The 14,220-nt window shown below is 40.1% G+C and overlaps 1 protein-coding gene across 2 annotated transcripts in view; it reads left to right on the top strand.

Annotated features, from left to right (window-relative positions):
- TMEM200A (transmembrane protein 200A) overlaps positions 1-14,220 on the top strand; it is a 55,906-nt gene that overhangs the window by 17,326 nt on the left and 24,360 nt on the right. The gene's annotated exons all lie outside the window — the stretch shown is intronic.

The raw sequence follows: 14,220 nt of genomic DNA, 5'->3' as shown, positions 1-14,220 counted from the left end.
AAATTACAAAGAAGAATTTACAAAAAATGATAACCAAGTAACTGGGTAACTTGGCATTTCAAATGGACTTTGGAAGAGGAACCTATTTCCTTGCAATGGTACAGAATACAGTGTATCACAGGAAAGAAGAGAGGCCGGGCCATTTGGAATTCTTGTGGTAGGTGACAGAATCAGCTGGAACTGCTGGACTAGGTTCTGTCAAGCCATTCATTCTTGTATGCAGTTTTATGCATTATAAATTGCAGACTCAGATAATTTTTTTAAAGCTAAATATTTGGAAATAATGTCAGTGTACAGCTACCTAGTTAGTTCTAAATTTCATCTTTCCTGCAAACCAAAGGTGTCAGTGCAGAGTGAGGTACAAGGAAAATACTGAAGAAGCTCAGTATCTTTGGTGGATAATCTTGAAAAATTTTAGTCAGGAAAATACAAGAATTACCAAAGAATGACAGATTTTCATAACTGTTTCTTCATTATAATGCTTATGGAAAGAGAGTTGAGTCATACTCTGGATCCATTTTTTTTTTTTTTTTGGTGAGCAATGGGAGGTTTCATTAGGCTCAGTTTGACTTTTAACTGCAAAAGCCCTTCATCTGGAGTATATCTGACTGCAGTGATCATTAGCAATGATTACATTTTAAATTGAGATGCTAATGGCAGAGGAAGTGGGAGATTTTACAGAAAGGACATCAAGCAGCCTTAATGTTGAAAGCAGACATGAAAGTTTTTCATTGTGATTTAAGGATTTATATTACAGCACATAATTTAAATATTTTGACAGTTGTATACTGTAGTCCATCATTTCTCTGTTAGTGAATGACAAGTCTTTGCAGTCAGAAATATTTTGACTCCATACACTTCCCCAAAATCTAATGGAAATGATTTGTTGTCAAATCATTACAAAATAGTAAGTGGTCTGCAGTGGACCTTTCATAAAGATCTTCCCCCAGAACTGTGCATCTCATGTTCCAATTAATCATGTGTTCATTAGAAATTGGGCTCTGTCAGCCACACACATGAAGTTATGCTAAAAGATAACTCTGGATGAATGTGGAGAAAAGAAGCACTGGCTGTCAAAATGTGAGGACAGGCATGAGGACTAATTTTCTCTTGTACTTTCCCTAGGATGCAGGATCCTCAGACAAACGACAATCCTTGGTACCAGTGCCTGGTGGGCAGGGCTGTTGGTTTGCATGAGAGCCCTTCAGCTAATAAGGAGCTGTTCAACACAAAGCTGATTGTATCTGCACATTGCGGTGTCAGAGATTTTGTTGGCTGCTTAACCAGCACCATGCCATCTGGGGAAAACAGCACCTCTGCAAAAAAAAAAAAAAAAAATGCTGTTGCATCCAAGGCAGCAGGATGTGATTCTCTGCTTTCACGGCCCAAGAAAGCACCATTGCATGGTGCTTTGTTTTGGATTTTGTTGGCTGTAGCTCAGAGTTCAGTTTACTGCACTTGTTTACATGGTCTTAGTATGCCCAGTAGCTGCAATTCTGGCTGATCATAAAAGGGAAAGACTCTTTATGGTTTGCACAAAAGTTCCTTAGTGTCTGTTCAAAGGCTGGACAACAGAGAATATCCAGTGATTTTTGTAAAAGTGCTGTTAATGTTGTGAAAGCAAATACTTAATAATACATGCTGGATTTATCTGTAAACGCCTTTGTTTTATCTGAAAGTAATAATTTAGTCACTTTTTATTTGCTGAAGGCTCCGCATGCACTGAACAGGTACAAGTGCACTATCCATTACTACATGTATACTGAACATTTTATGTCTTTCTACTTCTGTAAAACCTATGCACTGTGCATTTACATCATACATTAATGAACTTAGAAAGAAGTTCAGCTTCTTGACCAAAAATCTGTCCAGTGCTGTGCTGAGTAAAGCTCCTATGGCCTTGGAACAAATGAATGACTTAGGAAATAAAAGATGAAGGGAAGCATAGAGGGTTAAGGAAATCAGTGAGAATCTAAAGTGAGTTAGTATTTTCATACAATCCTTATTCTCCCTGTAATGTAGTCTTGTCTTAGTTGGTTCCATATTTTTTTTCATGTGGTCTGCTTTATGCTGAACGCACACTATGTCGTAAGGTTGCTTTGGATAAAGCCTTTATTGTCACTCTGGAACAGTTTTTGAAGGAAGATGAGGCAATGGTAGGCATTATCTATAAATGTCAGAATATCATTCTGATAGTCAACATCTTAGAGTGACTTTGATAAAACATTGAGTTTTCCTGGATCTTCTAGGGAAGTGCGGAAGTAACCACCCCTGTTTCACATCACGTATGGTAACATACTGACAAGTTATCTACCACTGAGAGAGCAGGCTTTGTTTCAAGAGAACACTGGGAGCAAGCCAAAATAAGGCTTTTGGAGTACAGAAGCATATGACAGGCCTAGATTAAAAGATATTCAGAGAAAATATTTTTCTCTGGTCATACCATACTTAACTGCAGTCAGCTTGCTGAGCATGAAAATACGCTGCTGAATGCACCTTTCAATTAATTTTAATATGAAAAACTCCTCAAGATAATTGATGCATCGTAATAGAAAATTAAAATCTAGGAGAAGTTCAGGGGAGTGAGGGTAATATTGCATTTGCTGGAAGCATATACACAGATGTGCCTGCAGAAAAGGAGAGGCAACATCTGTGTTCTCTACAGTCACCAGTTAGGCAAGGCAAAGGCAATTTTCTAATTGAATTTACTAGGAAAATAAGAAGTGTATACAGGCAAGAAAGTACACTGAAGGTATAACAGGGGCAGGCACTGATATCTTCTCTCTGGTGCCCAGTGACAGGACCTGAGGAAGTGGCCTGAAGTTGTGTCAGGGGAGGTGTAGGTTGGGTATCAGGAAAAGGTTCATCACCCTGAGGATGATTTGGGATGATAGCAGGCTGCCTGGGGAAGTGATCACAGCGCCAGTCTGACAGAGCTCAAGAAGTGTTTGGACAATGCTCAGGCCCATGGTGTGACTGTTGGGGATGTTCTGTGCAGGGCCAGGAGCTGGACTCAGTGATCCTTGTGGGTCCCTTCCAGCTCAGAGTATTCTGTGATTCTGTGGTTCTCTTTTGAGATGTGGATTACTGTGTTTTATTTTTATAGTCTTTGATACTGAAAGGAGCTCATAGGTGCTGTGTTTGCTGTGTATGTTGCTGCTGCTAAAAGCTTAAGAGCTGAACTATTTTCATAAACTAAAAATGGAAGAAATTTTACACAGCAGGACTACTTATAAAAATAATTTTTCCACTTTTTGGCCACGTGTCTCCTATTAGTTCCTTATGGTTAGCCGAAGTGTCAATCCTACAAATAAACTAAATAAGCTTAGAAAATCATACAGCTTGCATGTTTCTTTGATAAGCAAAACCATATGAAATTACACATACTATTAGATCTGCCAGTTTCTGTGGAATGACAATTTTTCCCTAACTGGCAAGCAGCAGAATGAAAAGCTATGGTACTCTGGCCTCAGCTCTGCAAATTTTTGCCATTTTAAGCAGCCGTTTGTCACATGAAAAATCACATTGATTTTAATGGATGGAATTCCAAGATTTAGGTGCATTGAAGGGATTTTATTTCTGAACAAATTCTTCACCCAGCTTGTGAGATTATGATGTTATTTTGCATACAAGATGCAATAACTCTGATGAATTTGCTGTAAAATTGCTGTGATTCTGAAATTAAGAAGAAAGTGCATATAAGCAGATGTTTACAAATCAGGCTGTCTGTAGAAGTTTATGCTAAATTTATAAACATGAAGCATACTTCTATCACTAAAGAAATAACAAATTAAGTTCCCATAATTCCTGTGGGTAAATTAAAATGGGACTTTTACTTTTTAAGGTTATAAAAAGATCAGTGTTTTCAAGTTTCACAATAATGATGATCACATTGTTTAATAAGGCAATTTAATGCTGAAGCATGAATGCTTAAGAATAAAAAACAAGATCTGACCTCTTAAGATTTAAGAACACCTCCAAAGACTCCTAAGCATATAAATAATAAACCATAGCAGCAATCATCTTGAAAATCAGCAAGGCACAAATCAAGAATTACTAAGAATAAAAAAAAAATAATAGTTCTGACTTCCATATAACATTCTGATCCTGTTTAAACTGATGGGAACCTCCTGTTGCTTGAACTTAAGATTTAACCTTTTGTCTTTTTGTGTGCTTTTGAAGCACATACAGGCATTCAGATGTCTAATTGATAAAACAAATTACTTGAAAATTATGCAGAGCATGGGGAAATGAAGGGGAAGCATAGGCAGAAAACCTGAAGAAGAAAGTTAACACTAGAATTTGATGGCTTCCATACCTCTTCCTTTCCAGTATTTTTTCTCAACTAAAGATTAGTTCATGTAACACTCCTATAACTAGGTAACTAAACAAAGTTTGGGCTTATCTTAATTTTTATGGCATGCTTTTACTTATAAAAACTTTACCACTTTATTTACTTTACCACTTTCTGGTGGGAGGGATAAGATTGATTCCTTTTGTATTGTATTTCAAAATTCTCAGCAGTCTTCCAGAAGCAGTGAGCTAAGACTATGAATGTGAAATAATTTTTTTCTTAATAGGAAGCAGGTAGTATGGGTCATGTAAAGAAGGTCTGTTACTTAAGAAATGGTCATTTGAGTGTAGTATTGCAGGCAATCTACACAGCAGCCTTCAGCAAACAGTTATGGGATATTGTGAGCAGCCATTCCATCCAGCAGCTCCAGAGCCTGACAGTTTTTCCTGGCTGCTGGATCCCAGCCTGAGGTGCCCTAAAACCTAGAGGTCTTCTTCCCAGGTGATGGACATGGCAGCTGCTTTCCTGTTTGGAGGTTTGACCAGTAGCAAGGCTAAACAGGTGCCCCAGACACTCACACACACAGACAGAGGACATGGCTGCTCTGGCTGCCAGAGACAGGGTACTGCCTTCAACAGCATCCACACACAACGCTTTAAGAATGATGTTACAGCCAAGTTCCCTTCCTCCTCTTCCACTGGTACGGGTTGGCATTCAGTAGTGAAAGTCCATGCACTTTTGTGCATCCCCCAAGCACTGGTGTGGCCCCTCTGCCCACCCACCCTCCTGCCTGGATCCCCTTACCCACCCCATGGCTCTCTGCTCACCAGCTGGTCCCGCTAGGTGCTTGTTGCAAACAGTCCCACAGGTACTCCACGCTTGTGGACCTCCAAAAATACCCACATGAGCTCTGCCCACCTCATACCCCTGCGAGGTCCCAGAGGCACTCAGTGGCTGGTTCAGCTTGAGAATTGTGAGTGAATGCACACCCCACATACCTCATGCACACCCTCAGTTTCTTAATGGCACATCAGTCAGCATCTGGAGGTTTTTGACATTGTCTCTGTTTATCCCTTGTCTAACAGTTTGTGTCCCTGTGCTTTTATTTATCACTTCCCCTCTCAGATTACTGTCCCCTTGAAGAGGTCCTTGATTGGGTAAAGTTAATGAGGTTGATACTTTCCACATGCCCTACACAAACAGGCTGTGGCATTGGTGACAGTGACAGCTTGAGCTCTGTAATCTGTTTTCAACCTACCCAAAGGCTGGGCAGGCATCTGGCTAGTTAGACAGTGTTCCTGGTCCCTGACCCCAGTTCAGTGGCAGGTTTTGCAGTGGTGGTGTAAGATGTTAGTCCTGCAGCTGTCCTTCCCTGTGCTTGCCAAAGGCTTCCCTCCATTTCGGAGCAGCAGGTGCGACTACATGACAACTCCTTGATTGCTGTAGGTCATATTTTAGCATATAAACAAATCACTGTGATTTGAAGATTAACAAAGTGTTTGCATGTTCCATTGCAACTTGCAGTAACTTTGGCCCTGGCGCATCTGATTCTGCTGTTCCACACGGGCACTGCAAGACCGAACTGAGAAGTTTTGGGCTTGGATGCAGCACGGAAAATGCACTTCCCTTGGTGGCAGCGCTCAGCCCTACTGAGCTGAGACATCTTAATTGATATAAACTCCAGTCACTGTTTTAATAGCTTTGTAAACATAACTTATCTGTGTGTTTCTTAATCTTTATTAGTGTTCTATCTTGCTAAATTTTGGTGAGGTTTTTTTAAATGTTTTTGTTCTGCTTCCTGGATTTTCAGTTGCCTATTGTACAGAGTTCAGTGTGAGAAATATTGCACTAAATTGAAGAGCTGGTTGGTGCCAGCTCCTAGAATTTTTGGCATAACAGATCTCTATCTCAGATCTTACAATCCTTCCAGTAAAACTGAAATCCAGAATTTCTTCCTAAATAGGAAAAAAGTAAGAAAGATTGAGGAAAGTGTATGAAGAAAGCATGTAGTGCAGATAAGATGCAGAAGAGCTAGAGGCACAAAGACCCAAGTGAACAGAGTGTTAGTGGGATTTGGAATAGTGTATGACTTGTTCTCAAACCTCCTCAAGGATTTTTTAACCTGCAGTGTACTATGTGTTGGAAATTGCATTTTTTAAGAGATGCTAAGACCGTCTTTCATGTGTACCAACAGTATATGAAATCTTACTCAAATGAGTAGCTCCAGTGTTTTCCACTTGAACTGTTTGTAGGAGAAGTAATGCATCTTGGCATCTGTAAGTGCCCCAGAACAGTTTCTGTGAGCTACTATAATACTCCTACATTGAACAGACATAGTTCACAGCAGGATTTCTTCTGCAGCGTGGTGATATCCCAGATGAGTCACAGCAACAGCATCTAGTCCAGCCAGCAAAATACTGATTATGGCAAGAATGGCTGCAACTACAGGCAGCAAATCTCTGTCCTCAGTTCAAGAACATATCTGCATTTCAGCTCGAGGTTGATACTATGTCCGTTTTAATTCCCTTGCTACAGGGGGAAGATTTTTTAACCTGTCGTCCTTTGTTGGGCTGAGGTTCTTTTTCCCCAGCTCGGCCGATATTCTGAGAGAATGTAGACCACAGATCTGTAATGCAGCTGTGAATTTTTATGACAGCACAGCAACAGATGTTCTGTATTTGAATTCATTTTCAGATGCTACTATTTTGATAAACAGCATTCAGGGACTTTTTACTTTGTTGCCTAAGTGTTTTCTAATTTGGCATTATGGAGTGGAATGTTGAATTCTGAGACTAGAGAAAATGATAAGTTATGATTGCTTTATTATCAACACAGATGAATTGAATAAGTGAACAGTATGAACATTTGTGCAAAAGTAACTGTATATTTCAAAAATTTAATGAGCACCAGGAAAACAAATGTTTTCAGGAACAAATGTCTTGTTAATTTCTAGGTTTTAGGGCTAATCCAAGGTTATTGTATGGATGCTTTCTTCCCATGAGTAAAAGCTTCATACTGGGCTTTTTGTTTCTTCTGATATCTTTATTTTCTTCTGATCAGGTATACTTATTGTTGCACTGCAGGGATCTTACTTAATTTCTCATAGCACTTCCACAGTTACATGTGAACAAAACAGCTTCTGATTGGCAACTGCTGAAGGTTTCCTAGCAGGGAGTGTAGGGGGTGCAGGGTTCAGTCAAAGTCAGCATGAAGGACCTGGACCCATCTATGGAAGATCTGCTTCATAGCTTAAGTGTGCCTGTTTAAGACATCTGGCTGTTAACATAGCAGTTAGACATGGAAATTTAAGGAGTTACTTGATGGAGACATAATGGTGATGGGAGAGAGATTTGATCCCTCCCAGTTCTGCCTTCTGGAGTTGACGTGAGACTTGCCATTGCCTTCCAGCAGCAGTCCATTACGGCCGTAAGAGATTTGGAGATTTACTGTGGGATGAGGACAATTGGATGGTGGTGGTTTGACCAGGAAGAAGTGGGAATTCTGGGAAGCTGTGGTCAAACCAATGAATGTTCTGAGTTTGAGACTGGCACCTGGTGTAGCCAGTGGGGTTTGGACACACCTCCGAGAATACACAGGGGTTAAAAAGGGGGGCTCTGGCCCTGGGAGGTTCTCTTGGGACGTCGAAGCGAAGAGGTCAGATCACCCTCCCCTGTCCAGCCGCTGCTGCTGGGCGGGGGAGGGGCAGCCACGTGGTAGGCCCTGGGCCTGGACAGAGATGGGAGGTGAGGAGGCCCTCGAGGATGGAAGGGTGGAAGATCCCAGGGAGTCAGCCCTCGGGCAGCCATCCCCCCCCCCCCCCCCCAGGAGGGAGAGAGAGAGCCGGCGACACCGAATGTGATAGCAGCCGGCCCAGGAGGAGAAGGGGGGGGGAAGAGTGCCCGGCCGGAGCGGCAGCGTGTGTGGGAGTGCCGCAGCTCCGGGACAGAGACTGAAAGTTTTAACCCCTTTCTTTCATGATTGGGGCCTTGCAAAAATGCTAATCCTCCTCGAAGCTGAATAAGAAGGGAGATAAGAGATGAGATGAGACAAGGACCTGGCCCGAAGAACGTGGAGATGATTGAATGGGGAGAGATGATTTGGAGTGGCCTTTTGGCTGGACTTTTTCTTGTGGCCATGGACTCTGTTCCTGTGACACAGAGACTGCACTTAGGGGGAAGCAGTGGCTCAGAACCAGGAGGGTTCATCGTGAGGACCCCCCGGCCCCAGGGGGTTGGAAAAATATGGGGGGGACAGATGTCCCAAAGCAGAGACTGTGCCTTTTTGGAGTGAGACAAGGCATCCTTGAAAGACAACCCTAAAAGCAGCTCTGGCCATGCACAGTGGTGAGAGCACTGGGCATGGAAGGAAGATGTCACAAGCGGCAAAAGGACTTTTTTCCGGGCGGTGCCGAAGTGACAGGGAAGCACACGAGGTTTCAGTGTGTTTCCAGGGGAAGCCTATGGAACAAGAAGGACTCCTTTCCTCTTCATGAACTGAAGTTTGAGTATACTAAAGTGTGGTGCCAGGCTGAGCAGTTGGTGATTTGGGAGAATGTATCGGATTGAGAAAGTCAGGTAGTGGGGAGGAGGAAAGTGTTTTTTTTGTAAGGTTTTCAATTTTTTTTCTTTTCCTTATAGTTTTTCCCCATTTTCCTGTAGTTTAGGTAATAAAGTGTTCTTTATGTTTAAGCTAAAGCCTGTTTTGCTTATTCCTGGTCACATCTCACAGCAGACACCAGGGTGAGGGCATTTTCATGGGGGGCACTGGCTCTGTGCCAGGCTCAAACCATGACATTGGCCTTGAGAAGTTAAGAAGTTTGCTGCAATGTCTGGACACCTCTATGAAATCATTCTGACATGCAGCAAAGAAATTTCAAGTATGCATTTTTTATTTTGGTTTCTTTCCCTGCCCATATTTTTTCCCGCCATAATTTTTCCTCACAAATTTGTCTTCTAAAGCTAATTATTTTCAGCTTTAAAAGATAGTTGGCTGCTGAATTTCTAATTGTGGCTTTTGGCATGTGGTCTTTAGAATTCATGGAAAGTTAATGGAGCTGGGTCTGTGAACAACTTCTAAGACACTTATGGAAGATGATGAAAAAGGTTCATATAAAAATGAAAGGAGGTTGCATTGGAAATATTTAGGTGTCTGCAAACATCAGAAGTTGTAAAATCCGTGATGTGGGAGACTAGGTGAACTGTGGCTCTGAGGCTTGCCCTCGTCTTTGCTTTTAGTCTTTCCTTGGCATTTTGACTGGAAACTGGAATTTGGTATTTGTCTTTTGGCGGGTGGCATCATGCAGTAATCATGAAGTCTCTTCCCAGGAGACATAAATATTGTATTTTTCATTGTCACTTTTAAGGCTGTCTGTTAGGACAGTGCAAATAGTTCTGAAGTACTTTTAGCTTCAATCTATATTAAAGAGTAGTAAGGGAGACAATGTACAGTAGAAATCAGTGCCTAATGTTAGTTTCAAATGCTAGACTTCTGAGTGCTCCCAGATATGTTAACACATTTATCTTATTTTCTATATTGCTGTATTATAAATCTCTTACAAAAAACAGTCTAAATGACCACATTAAAAAGAGAACCTGCTGTACAAAAATATTGGCAGATACACAAAGTTAAGAAAAAATAAAATGTGTCCTTTGGCTAGCTGCTCTCAGTTGTTCCTGAAACAAGTAAAAGAAGGAATAGAAAATACTTGAAAGTTTGGTTTTATTTTAATTAGCTATGTTTAAATTCTAAGCATGGATTCAGAGCTTCATCAAGGTGTTGGCCTTGCTGTGAGCTGGAAGACTCATGAGTAGGCCTGAGGATGCTGTGTAACCAACTTCCTCTCCTGATGGTGTATTTGCAACAATATGTGAGGTGGGGGGACTGAGGGAAACATGGGAATTGTGGGATCGTGAGTTTAGCCATGGCCTTTCACCTGTGATGAGCAATGGCATCTGTTGCCACCATCTGTTCTGTTTCTCTGCTTATCTTGCCATGTGTGATACCAGGCAGGGAGCCCTAAAAAGGGGAAAAAGGGGTCGCTTAGTGAAAGTAAAATGAATGCTGCTCGTAAGTCCCCAGGCAACACTTGGAAGGATATGTGTGGTCTTTTGCCTGGCAGAGAGCAAGATGCAGCAGGATACTACAAACGTGATTAATACCTTGCAAGGGAGTTTTCCTCACTGAGCTTCTATCCAGGATAAGTGCTATGTTGTCTGACAAATACTGTAGAGGAAATAAAGTTCAGAAACTCCATCACCTGTAGAGAATATCCATTTGGTGGAGCTTCCTGATTTAAAATAGCTTTGCAGCTACTGTTTAAAAATCCGTTCTTCATAAAACCAGCAAGTAGGACTATGTAAAAGTTTTGGCAACCAAGAGTAGATTTCAGTGAGAGAACAATGGGATACATTAAGGGAAAATAACTGGTCACTGCAATAAACATCTTCAGCTTTTCTAATAAATCTGCTTGATTGGGCAGTAGCTTTTTAGCTCTTGGCAGGCTTGTAGGATGTTCTGTAGCAAAGACAAGAATTTGGAATACCTCAGGGGGCAAGTCTGGCTGCAGTCTGTGACAGCTGGTAATGTATGAATCTAAAAATGGTGTGAGTATTGTTTAAAAGTTTCTTACGAGCAGCATAATTTGTGGAGATCAGAATCACATTTTATAAATAGATATTTTTTTAATAAGATGAATTTCAGTTCTAGATGATGTGTGTCTTTCTTTTGACAGAAGTTGTGTGATATATGACTCATTCTGTACCTGAAATGTTTTGGTTAAAGAAATCACTTTTACATGTGAAACATTTCATTCCAACTCATATTATTGACAGTAATATGAAAGAAGAGTTGCTGTAAAGTTTCTTTTCATCATGTCTTTATTTAATCATTGTTGGAAATTACAAAGAGGATGGAGGCAAAATACAGGATATACTACACGTGTACCAGAACAGCAGTTTTGCTGATACAAACTGTTTGCAGAGGATTCAGTAGAAATAAAAAAACTCACAATCCCTCTATGGGCATCCATACCACATTCGGCAGACAGGTGTGGCTAAAGTAAGAAAAACTGAACCCAAAAGTTAAAGCAACCAAAATATTTTTGAGTGTTTGGAAAGTGAAACTTTTTTTTTCCCGTCAAAAAAGGATGTATTTAGTCAAAATTTGCTCTGAAAGGTAACTTTTTAAACTGGTAATGACACACAGGAAAAAAAAAAAGTTATTTGACCCAGTACTAGTTTTGCTTGCTTAAGACTTTACGAAGAAAGATAAAAGCTGTTTATATTCACATCTAAACAATTCTCCATATTGTTCCATTTTTGCAATCACTCCTGGGCTACCAGGCCTGGGCAACTAAAACTTCAGAATGCTGAGTTGGTGCATAGGTTGCTGCATATCCTCTAGAAATCATAATATTTTATTTTAGAAAGCTAGCACTGTTAGAAAAATTTTCTTCTTGCATGCTACGTTTTCTCATTTTCTATGTGGTATTCCTCACATTTGTGTAGCTTCCAAAATACGGTAGTGTGTGTGAAAGGAGTGTGTCAGAATATCTACACAATAATCTTTTAATTGACATATGCAGGTCTCTCCTTTTAAAAGTCAGTGCAAAATTTGCAATTCATGTCAGTAATTAGGATTTCATGAAGTGCTGTCGCAGCCATCTTGATTTTTGTGACTCAGCCATCATACCTGATTTACTGTTTATCAGTCATGTATCAGAGTTTGAGATAACAATCCATAACTGTGGAATGAAAAAATGTTTTGACAATGATGTGAGAAGGCTTGGAAAGCTGAAACAATTAGAAATTGAATGAAAAGACCTACCTTTGCTCCATACTGAGAGGATACATCTGTAAATTTGTGTTCTCAAAATTCGAGATCTCCTCACCAGTATAGTTATTTGGTATTCATAATACTATTTTTTGGGAGAGGAGCAACTTAAAATCACAGATTCACAAATTGACAAAATATTCTAAGTTGGAAGGGACCCGAAAGGATCATTGAGTCAAACTCTTTTAATAAGTAAATGGCCCTTATCCTTTAACATAATTTTGTATTCCTTGCACATCTAAAACTTCCACAGAAGCCAATCATAGTTTTATATGCAGTTAAAAAAGTAGGACCAGAACTATAAATGTAGGTGATTTTTTTCTAATTAAATTTAAATAAATTATGTAAAATAAATGTAATCCCAAAAGACGTTTCTAGAAAGAATTTTGCTTGCCTCACAAATGACAACAAAAGTTTTTGTTGAGAATTGGGCACCAATAAGAGTTGCATTTGCTTAGCCATAAGTCTTTGAAAAATCTTCTGATACACAGCAGGTAATTTCAGAGATAAAGAAAAGAGAGAAAAATTGTCTCCATTTCTCCGCCTTCTATTTGGAGATAATTAAGTTCAGAGGTTCTGAAGGAACATTGAGTGTGTTCCAGGATGGCCTCCACACCAGAAAATGAAATTAATCAGTCATTGCCATATTAAGTGAAAATGAATTAGTTGAAGACAAAACACTGTACTTTCATTAGTCATGTCAGGATGCAAATGTGAAGATATATATCTTTGCATAAATGTTCACAGATAAACAACATAATTAAATTCACTATTGAAACAAACTAATTAAATTCACTGCTGTTATGCAACAGATATTCTCTTAAGCAAATGATATTTGGTTTACAAGAGTAAGCAGTAGGTTCTGTATCTCTGTTTTGTCTTTGATGATTGGAGAATTTAATTTTTGTTAATCTGGGGTGCCTGGATTCAGGCAGTGACTCAGGAAGACATCTGTGTTTGTGCTTAGCACACAGTCCATCTAAATCTCACTGGCTGCAAGTTTTTCTTTTGTTTTAATAATGTTTTCCTGAGGAGTACAGTATGCAATCTGATCTCACAGTTTTAGAACTGTCCCTGAAGATGGTTCCAATAAGACCACTTTTGTCCAATGGCTAGAAGTGAAACAAAAAGTTTTGCTTTACATATTTTCATGGAATTTTACAAGTTGGTGTCAAAGCAACCTTCACTGAGCATTTCTTTTAATTTCTGAAATGTATCTTGTGACAGAAAACACTTAAAAATCACCTGTTAACTAAAAATTTTTCAGAATTGAGAATATTTGAATGGAGAGAATGCAAAGTAGGTGAGTGGCAGTGATGCACAAAACCTGTTGGGCAAGACTTGTGGACTCTGCACAGCTTGGAAAAGAACAGCGGATCACAGCTTGTCTGCCCCACAGAGAGCACAGTCTGCATATACATCTTCAGATTTCCTTCAGTCATGGAATTGTTTAGGTTCAAAAGCACCTTTAGATCATCAAGCCAAGAGTCCAGAGTTAATCTAAGTCTGCCAAGTGCACCACTAAACCCTGTCCTTAACTGCCATGTCTTCACATATTTTAAATACCTCCAGAGTTGGTGACTCAGCCACTTCCCTGAGTAGTCTTGTTCTAATGTCTGACAGCCCTCTTGGTGAAGAAGTTTTTCCTAATATCCAATGTAAACCTTTCCTGGTGCAGCTTGAGGCCTCTTCCTCTCATTCTGCCACTTGTTACATGGGAGAAGTGGCTGACCCCCAGCCCACTACAACCTCCTTTCAGGCTGTTGTAGAGAACAATGAGGTCACCCTGAGATTTCTTTTCTCCAGGCAAAAATCCCCAACTCCCTAAGCTGCTCCACATAGGCCTGACTTGTGCTCTTTAGGACTCCGTTTATGCTGTTTGACAGCAGCTGGGAGTAGAAGGCTCTGAGAAGCAGGATTTAGAATGGCAGTAAGAGAATTTCATAAGAATGGGAATAATCCCTAGATTTTATATTTGCTTTAAGAACAGCTTTCAAGAGAGAATATTTTAAAAATAATCAAAGAAACATTTTCACTCAGTTGGGGAAGCCTTATGAGGAGTGGCTGAGGTCACTTTGTTTGTTCAGCTTGGAGGA

This window comes from Zonotrichia albicollis, chromosome 3 (genome assembly GCF_047830755.1).
Source record: "Zonotrichia albicollis isolate bZonAlb1 chromosome 3, bZonAlb1.hap1, whole genome shotgun sequence".
NCBI lineage: Eukaryota > Metazoa > Chordata > Aves > Passeriformes > Passerellidae > Zonotrichia > Zonotrichia albicollis.
Note: the sequence above shows the minus strand (reverse complement) of the source record. Positions and strands in the feature narration are given on the sequence as shown.